The following is a 9,996-nucleotide window of genomic DNA, read 5'->3' as shown; positions in this document are numbered from 1 at the left end:
ATATATTGTTATAAATTGTCTTCTCCTAAAATTCATAGGTGTAAGACATAACACCCATATGTCAGAATGTGACCGTATTTGGGAATAAGGTTGTTGAAGATGCAATTACTTAAGATGCATTCATTAGGGCAGCCCCTAATCCAGAATGATTTGTGTCTCTGCTGAAAGAATGATTGTGATTTTGGACACAGACAAGAACACATGTAAACACTACCAGCAATTTAGGAGGCTAAGGGGGGTGGATCACTTGAACCCAGGAGTTCAAGACCAGCCTGGGCAAAATGGTGAAACCCCATCTTTACAAACATAACAAAAATTAGCTGAGCATAGTGGCACTCACCTGTAGCCCAAACTATTTGTGAGGCTGAAGTGGGAGGATTGCTTAAATCTGGGAGGTCAATGCTGTAGTAAGCCGAGATTGCACCACTGCACTGCAGCCTGGGTAGCAGAGTGAGACACTGTCTCAAAAAAAAACAAAACAAAAAAAAAAAAACGTCTAAGACAGAGATTGAGATGAAGCTTCCATATGGCAACGAATGCCAATGATTTCAGCAAACAAAATATGAGAGAAAAAGCATGGAACTGATTATTTCTCACAACTTTCAGAAGGAAATAACCCTGCTGACATCTTGATTTCAGACATCTAGTCTCCAGACCTGTGAGACAATACATTTCTTCTAAGGCATTCAGTCAGCAATACTTCGTGGTACTTTGTTACAGCCGCCCAAGGAAAATAGTACTAAAATAAGTTATGAAAAGAGGAGGTCTGTGGCATTTGAGTCATGATCCACCACACCCTCCAGCTCAAGTTGATTAAACTACCATTCTGGGAAGATGGGACCAGGAAGGCAGGGCTCATTCTCCTCTGAGCGCCCAATAAAGAGCATCCCCCATATATCACTGAGAGGGGTAGTCTATCAGCATTTCTGATTCCCTAAAAGTCCAACTTGAAGAAGCTAAATTCCTGGTGAGTACAGCTGAGAGTTCAGGGTTTCCCTTTCTTAACCCTTCTCCATAGGACAGAGGCTCTACTCAATGTGTAGTAGGCAGAGAATACTGAGGCCCCAATCATCCTTTGTCCAGCTTTACCTGTAGGGCAGAATTTCCATTCCAAGAAAGGAAGGTCAAAAATATCAGAGGCTACTACCCGGCCCAGTGCCCAGAGTAGTGGCTCAAGATTTTTCTCACGGGGAACAGGCGTTTCATTTAAAAAGAGCTCTGAAGGTCTTTAACTTTACAATTTATTTTGGAGAAATAAATCTAACAAGAGGAGTCATTCTCTGAAAATGCAAACATGGTTATTTTCATATTCACTTCTTACTCCTTTTCAAATGTAAGAATTATTCTTTAATCAGTTTAATTACTATATTTCAATCTTTAGAGAATATTATTCATTATCCATTCAGATCCATCATGAGTTGTTCAATTCAGATGTATAAAATAAATAAGTTTCTGATACTCTGGCCGAATTTTCTGAAGAGTGCACAAGAATAAATATTAGGGAGCACACTGTATTTTCAATTGCTTTCTGTCTTTCTCCACTCTGAAGGAAGAACCTCCAGATATAAATACTCTTTAGACTTATGATCTTCATCATTTGTTTTTGCAACTCTCTGTATGCATGAAAGGTATTGCTTTGCCTAGTACAAGTGACATCAGTTTTGTTTTGTAACTTTGTTTTGTAACTTACAAGAGAAAAAACAAATACATATATGTCAAAATAACTGATCAGTGTTCTTAAAAAGAGTCAATGTCATGGAAGGCATAGAAAGATTGACGAAGTCTGACAGGCTGAGGGTAATGAAGCAGAAGAAGGAATCTTGGAAGAGAAAAAACACATTAGTTAAAACACGAGTACAATAGAAGTAAGTTCTGCACTTTATTAATAGCATTGTACCAACATTAATTTATTTGTTTTGATCATTTTACTATTGCTATGTGTTGTGCTAATTGTAGGGGAAGCTGGCTGAGGGAAATTAAGGAACTCTTAATGATTTTATTAGTTTTCTCTAAGTCTAAAATTATTTCAAAATAAAAGAGCAGCAACAATAGCAACACGTAAAACCTCTCCAAGTTCTAGACTGAGTATCAGAGATTCATTAACAAAAAATTATGTTAGTAGCTAATTCACCTTATTTTACATTAATTTTACTCTAAATGCATGTGAATGACATTTTAAAATATATGCTCACATCGTATTTTTCATCTTAATCATAGCCACATAAAATATATGATAGTTGTGTCTGAAATGGCTGAAATTAATCATAGAACTAATCAAAATAATTAGGCCGTAACACAATGATGGGATTAACTGTTAAAGGCATGGCATTAGTCTCAGAGGAAAAACGAATTCCCTCCTTTTCTTTTTGTTTAACTATTATGTTCTTTAATGAGTAAATATAGGACAACAAATACATTCCTTAAAATGTAAGCATTGACTTACCCTATGGCCTGGCAATTCCACTGCTACCCAAAACGAATGAAAACAAATGTCCACACAGAAACCTGTACATTAATGTTCATAGTGATATAATTCATAATATCCAAAAATTGAATGAACCCAAATGCTCAGCAACTGAGGAAAGAATAAATAAAATTTGATATAGTCATGAAGTGTAATACTAGTCAGCAATAAACAGAAATCGAGTACTTATACATATTGCAACAAAGATGGACTTTAAAAACATGCTAAGTGAAGGAAACCATTAGCAAAATACCACATATTATGTGATTCAATTTACATAAAATATCCAAAATAGGCAAATCCATAGACACAGAAATTAGACTAGTGGTTGTAAAGGACTGAGGGCAGAGAGGAATGGATAATTAATAGCTGCTAATGGGTATGGTGTTTTTCTTGGGGTGAAAAAATTATTTTTTAATTAGTGGTTATGGTTGTATATCTTTGTGAATATACTAAAACTTCTGGATAGAACACTGTAAAGGGGTAAATTTTAAGATATGTGAAAATATATCAGAAAACATTACATAATTAAATAATCAGATCTTGCAGGACAACATTAAAAACACCAGAATTAATGATAATATATAGCATTTTTCTTCAGAGGGATCGTTAATGTCATGAAAACCTTGATTTTTTCCACATTAAATATACACATTTTTCTCATTCTAATGTTTTAAAATTGAATGAAATAATATAAATTTTACATGGAACAATAAATATCATTAAATGCCAATAAAATTATATTAAAATTAACAAAATAGAATTACTGATTTAAGACCTTCTATATCAGATAGCTAAGTTACTCATAAGTTAGGTGGATAAGAATAGACAGATTAGTTGTGGAACATAATAGTGTAAAAATATATCTAAGAAATATTGAAAATTAAAATGTGACAAATTTGACATTTCAATTCAGTTGACAGAGCATAATTTACTTAATGGTGCTGGAAAAATTGACTATTCATTTGAGAAAAAAGTACACTACTTGACATAATCAAAAAACTAATTACAGATAACTAAATGTAACAAGTAAAATAATTAAAATATTTCTCAAAACAGGAAATGCTCAGACTATGGAAAGGGTAAAAACTACTTAAACAAGACAGAAAAATAAAAGCCATTAAAATGATTAACAAATTCAATTCCCTAATAGTTTGGGAAAGAATATCATAAAATTCAAATAACAAACTGAGTAGTCTTGAGGAATCCCAGTTTAATTTGAATTTTAGACAAACAACAAATGTTTTTTAAAGTATGTCTCAATTATTTTCTAAGTTTGGTGTTAATTAGTTAATATGACTAGCCAAAAGATCTTGTGCTTATTAATAAGAAAACAACTAATTACCAAACAGAAAAATGCGTAAAGATTATGAACAGCCAATTCAGAGAAGAAAATAAAAAATGCAAACGTTTATTTGAAAAAAATATCCAATATCATGAGTGGTCAGGGAAAATCAAATTAAAGCAATGTAATTTTTGTTTAAATCTACCCAATTGTAAAAATTAACCATTTTTGCTGGTGACATTGAGAAATGCATGACTTAGAAAATCTTGCAATAACTAATAAAATAAATATATACATATTGTTTGGCCCAGCAATCACTCTTTTAAGAATTTTGCCTACAAGAAAAATAAAAGTACTAGTATGTATGTACATATATAGATATGCATGCGTGTGTGTGTGTGTGTGTGTATAATTTTTTTCAGCATTTTGGTAGCCCGAATGTACAATAGTGAATTAGTGGAATAAACTGTAATTTATTTGGTGGTAATATTCAAAATATTTAGCAATCAGTATAACACAGGTATTGATAAGTCTCAGCAGATACAGAATATTAACCCTGAGGCTTTCTATTGAATAGAATATTGTGCAGCTAATAAAAACAGTGAGCTGTATGTATATGTTGATCTGGATATATGTCAAAAATTATATGACTAAAAAATCAAATTGCAGAGTAATGAGAATAGTATATTCCTATTTGAATTTAAAATAAAGCAGCAAGAACAACTTTTGTGATCAGGTGTATTTGTGTGTGTGTGTTTGTGTGTGTGTGTGTGTGAGAGAGAGAGAGAGAGAATTAGTAGAAAAAGGGTATGAATGGATACCATTACATTTTCATAATTAGTTACTTATATTCTGTAATTGGTTACTTTAGGGAGGATGGAATTAAAAGGTGATAAAGAAAAGAAAACAACAGATGCCCATGGAAATACATTTTTGAAAGTACAAAATGTATTAAATTAAAAGTTTTAAAAAATTCACCCCCTTCTCACGTCACCAGTCTTATTACTTAATAAGTTTTCTGTTGCCAGTGATTTTCTTTTTTGTTGCCGGTGATTTTCACAATAACTATAAATAATATTCCTAAACTTGTATTTTAGTATGAACGATTGAGCTTAAGTGGTGTACTGAAGTCTTTCGATCTTCCAGTATCTGTTAACTACCTATCAGTTTTATCATTCTTCTGCTGGTTATCTTTATAAAGCCCTACTTCTTAATTTGCTAATTTTAAATGATAATCATTGACTCCCTAATAAATCGGATGAGAAAGTCAGTACAATCTTTATCCCGCCTTTTACATCTCTATTTGAGTCAATGTGAACTTTTTAAATAAATTGTTGATTTATAACCTATTAATCCTGCAATTTAAATATAATTAAAATGTCCATATTTACCTATAGATTGTGAAAATTATATAAATATGTATATTTCCACTTTTCCATATTATAATTGTGTAAATATTATTCCCAATAGAGCCAAGTAACGTGACTGGTTCCACAGAAATTGGATATAGCTTCCTAAAAGCGGATGCTTCAAGTATCAAAGTCAAATGAATTCTTTTATTTTACACCCCGTCTAAGGGTCAGAATCATGCCACATTTGCTTCATATTTGGATTATTACATTTTTGTAGAGGTTCTTTTTTTTATGTCGTAAAAGACCAGATTTTCTCTTCCTTTTGGGTTGTTGACATAATAAATATATGCCTTATTTGCCTAATGACTAAGATTATGCAAATTCTTAAATCATACTATTATAAGACTTCTTTATCCATATTTTAAAATAAACTTTGCTTACACTGAAAACACTTAAAACATGAACCAAAATTTTATAGTCATGATAAAAATGGAAAAGGTTTTACTGAGATTTTGTTTTGGAAAAGAAATCTAAAACTTTTTTTATTTAACCTTGTATTGAACACAATTTATGCTTTAATTTTAAATATGCATATTTTTTGAGACAGGGTCTCACTCCCGTCACCCAGGCTGGGGAACATGGCTCACTGTTGCTTCGACTTCCTGGACGCAGGTGATTCTCCCAACTCAGCCTCCTGCGTAGCTGGGACTACAAGAGTGTGCCACCTTCTCCAAATTAATTTTTTCAAACAAAAAATGAATGGAAATGCATTGATTTATAAGGAGAGATTTGTGCAGAATTTTCCCAACCAAATTATAAGATGATATTCTACTATATTCCTCATTATACAGTTAAATTCCATGGCACAAAAATAAAAAAAGGCAATTTTGCAAAAATATTTATGAAGGCTTCATCTGTTTCTCAAAACATCTACCTAATAATTTGATACATAAATTATCCTCTTGTAAAACGCCTATCATGCATTATATTTATTTATTTTTCTTCAATTTTAACAGATACTCATTTACTAATGACTGTCACGCGATTCTTGCTATTTTCCAATAAAACTTTCATCGTGATGTCCGATATTTTTGCAACTTATTTTCCATTTAATTCTAATTTATTCTATTGATATTCTAATTTTAATAAAATTTAAACTTCTATTTCCTGCTTTCCAATTACTCTTTTCTTACAGCAACCTATTCTTTGTGAATGTAGGGATCATTTTGATTCTCCCAAGAATATTAATTAGAATAAATTTTAAAAGTTATTTTCTTCCAAGTAATGTCCGGATTAGTTATTTTTTTGCGTGTGCTTCTAGTTTTTCTCAAATGTCTGATGATGCTTGTTTTTCCACTCATACTCATAAGAGATGCACTTGATGCATTATTACTGGTACCTACCAAGCAATTTTTCTGACATTATTGAGGTAGTCTTTTCTCACAGGCTTCCATCCTGAAAGGAAGTCACATATAACTTCAAACTAGTGGGTTATGTTTTAGTTTTTATGGCAGAAAACAAATGAGGATGGCTCTTCTCTGGAATATCAGCTACCATAATAAAAGCACTAAACTCTTCCTGGCAGGTTTCTCATTTCTTTGGAAAATAGCACTTCAGCCTCAACCTGCTGCTACTGCATATATAGAGGTGATGCTGACCTACATGGCCATAGCCATTTTACAGAAGCTACCAGTCTCAAAAAAAAAATCAATGATTTTACTATATTCTTTTTTATAGTATTTTATTATATATATCACATACATAGATTACTGTACATCTGTTTATAAAATATTGATAAACATAATATATTTCTTATTTTTGATATAAAAAAGTAAAACTGGACATTTTAATATGTTTTTCTGTGCCATATGAAATATGGATTGCCTGGGATGATCACACACAACCTTGGAGACCAATGCTGTAGGCCATCAATCATGTTGTTTTATAATTCTATTTCCTTTCCACTTATCTGATGATAAGCAACTCTTACCTCTTCTGCAGCACACTGTGCATGTCCTGAGATGTGGCTCTCTCCATTCTATATTGTCCATCAATATGGTCCCACCTTTCTCCATGTTCCAGAAATATGTCAAGGCTCTGGTCTTCTGATGCCTCTCATTGGGCATTCAGTGATGTCATTCAGTAAATTTATGGACTTAATGTCTTTAGTACTTCATTATTATTATTCAGAGGGGTTTTGCAAAAAAAAAAAAAAAAGAAAAGAAAAGAAAAGAAAAAAGACATATAAATATGTGCTGTCTGTCATCTTGAACCAGAAACTCTATCAAGTATTTTCATTCTTACTTCTCAGATTAGAGGGCTCCATTTGTATTGTTAGACTGTAGGCATTCAGTGATGTATCCAAAGGGAAAATCATTTTTATATTAATTAATAAAGATAAATACGCTAGTGTTATAACCTTGAATACAACTAGTAGGCAGTGTCGCTAAATTGTGACATTTTTTATTTTAAAGAGATTATAAATGCTGAATTCAAGTAGTATTAAGAAAAATACATGGTGTTAAGGAATTTTGTTGGATATAAGGAGCTTTATAATGCAGCATTTCTAGATTAAGATACAATATTAATTATTCAGTCTATTGTTAGTGTCCTCTCACACTTGCAGCCCCATAATAACAAGCATCCTCTTTAATGTTCAGGGCCTGCTGTGCCAATAGTAGTTTTAACAAAATACATTGGCTTTAGGCTTGCTGACATGGCTTCACACTGAGATAAACACAATTAACAAGATCAATCTAAATTTTGGCTCTTTTGTAATTGTTTATTAATGGGATTTTGAGATTACTTTTTCTAATTTAATTTTTTTTCAAGCGGGGTTGTTATTTGCTGTGTGTTTTTATTTTTAATGCCCGGATATTATCTGTTTGATCCATTTCTCAATGGCAGGAAGGCAATAATTACCCTTGTAAAATGATCAAAGGATAATCTTTCCTAAGGTCTTTGTAGCAGAACAATTATAGAGAAACTATGTTAGTTACAATAGGTTTGAAAAGCAAGTTATTCATAAATAAACTTAATGTTCAAAAATTATGTTAGCTTTTGTTTAACATATAGGAGCATCATATACTTTTTATTTATTTATTTATATTTAATTTTTGTGAGTGTGTAATAGGTATATATATTTATGGGGTATATGAGATATTTTGATACAGGCATACAATGTGTAATAACCACAGGTAGATAAATGGGGTATCCATCACTTCAAGAGGGTATCCCTTGCGTTACAATCTAAGTGTATTATTTTTTTTATTTTTAATTTTTATGAGTGCATAGTAGGTGTATATATTTATGGGGTATATGAGATATTGTGATACATGCATATGATACATAATAACCACATCAAGGTAAATGGGGTATCCATAACTTCAAGAGTTTATCCCTTGTGTTACAATCTAAGTATACTCTTAGTTATTTAAAAATGTACAATTCAATTAGTACTGACTATAGTCACCCTGTTTTGCTCTAATTTTAAACCATGCTATCACTTGTCATCATTGAACTCGCAGTATGTAGCAAACTACATTATCTACCACAAACTGCCATGGGATAGTGGAACAGCCATTGGTTTTATTTTTTTCTTTTCTTTTTTTTTTAATTATACTTTAAGTTCTAGGGTACATGTGCACAACGTGCAGGTTTGTTACATATGTATACATGTGCCATGTTGGTGTGCTGTACCCATTAACTCATCATTTACATTAGGTATATCTCCTAATGCTATCCCTCCCCCTTCCACCATCCCACAACAGGCTCCAGTGTGTGATGTTCCCCTCCCTGTGTCCATGTGTTCTCATTGTTCAATTCCCACCTATGAGTGAGAACATGCGGTGTTTGGTTTTTTGTCCTTGCCATAGTTTGCTGAGAATGACGGTTTCCAGCTTCATCCATGTCCCTACAAAGGACATGAACTCATCCTTTTTTATGGCCGCATAGTATTCCATGGTGTATATGTGCCACATTTTCTTAATCCAGTCTATCATTGATGAACATTTGGCTTGGTTCCAAGTCTTTGCTATTGTGAATAGTGCTGCAATAAACATATGTGTGCATGTGTCTTTATTGAAGAAATGCTCATCATCACTGGCCATCAGATAAATGCAAATCAAAACCACAATGAGATACCATCTCACACCAGTTAGAATGGCGATCATTAAAAAGTCAGGAAACAACAGGTGCTGGAGAGGATGTGGAGAAATAGGAACACTTTTACACTGTTGGTGGGACTGTAAACTAGTTCAACCATTGTGGAAGACAGTGTGGTGATTCCTCAAGGATCCAGAACTAGAAATACCATTTGACCCAGCCATCCCATTGCTGGGTATATACCCAAAAGATTATAAATCATGGAACAGCCATTGGTTTTAAAGACAGTTGGATCTCAGCTCCACTAATAAGCTGTGTGACTTTAAGCAAGGCTTAACCACTATAAGTTTGAGTTTTCTCATATGTAAAATGGGAGTAATAACTATCTCCAAATTGCTCTGGTGGTTAAATGAGATAATATATAATGTATAAAGTGATAGAAAATCTTGGTAAATTTCTGGCTACTCAGCCATTCAATGTACTAGAATTTATTTTATTCTTCCTTCTTTAAGTGGTGTACTTGACAGCTCAGACAATTTTTTTAAGCCATGCCACCATGTAGAGTTTCCAAGAACTCAGGCCAGTGGTAGATCTACTGTTTCACATTTTAAAATTTATGAAATTAGGATTCCTATAGGTCATCTGGAAAAAATATATCTATAATACATCTTGAAATCCAGAAAAAAAGATAAAATAATATCAGGTAAACATAATAATTTCATCAGGAGCAAACATACTGGTTGCATTCTGAGGAAAAAGCAAGCAAGGATGTCAAATAATCAAAAGAACGC

General features: G+C 32.6%; 1 long non-coding RNA gene across 1 annotated transcript; it reads right to left on the bottom strand.

Moving 5' to 3' along the window:
* Positions 1 to 340: 340 nt before the first annotated feature.
* LOC134729787 (uncharacterized) lies at positions 341 to 9,201 on the bottom strand. The gene is made up of 3 exons (XR_010111218.1): positions 7,092 to 9,201; positions 2,444 to 2,575; positions 341 to 458 (listed from the first exon to the last, which is right to left on the bottom strand). It is a non-coding gene; the product is annotated as an uncharacterized LOC134729787 (long non-coding RNA).
* Between the last annotated feature and the right edge of the window lie 795 nt (positions 9,202 to 9,996).

This window comes from Pan paniscus, chromosome X, assembly GCF_029289425.2.
Source record: "Pan paniscus chromosome X, NHGRI_mPanPan1-v2.0_pri, whole genome shotgun sequence".
Classification (NCBI taxonomy): domain Eukaryota; kingdom Metazoa; phylum Chordata; class Mammalia; order Primates; family Hominidae; genus Pan; species Pan paniscus.
The sequence above is the reverse complement of the archived record's forward strand: the minus strand, read 5'-3'. Positions and strand labels throughout refer to the sequence as shown.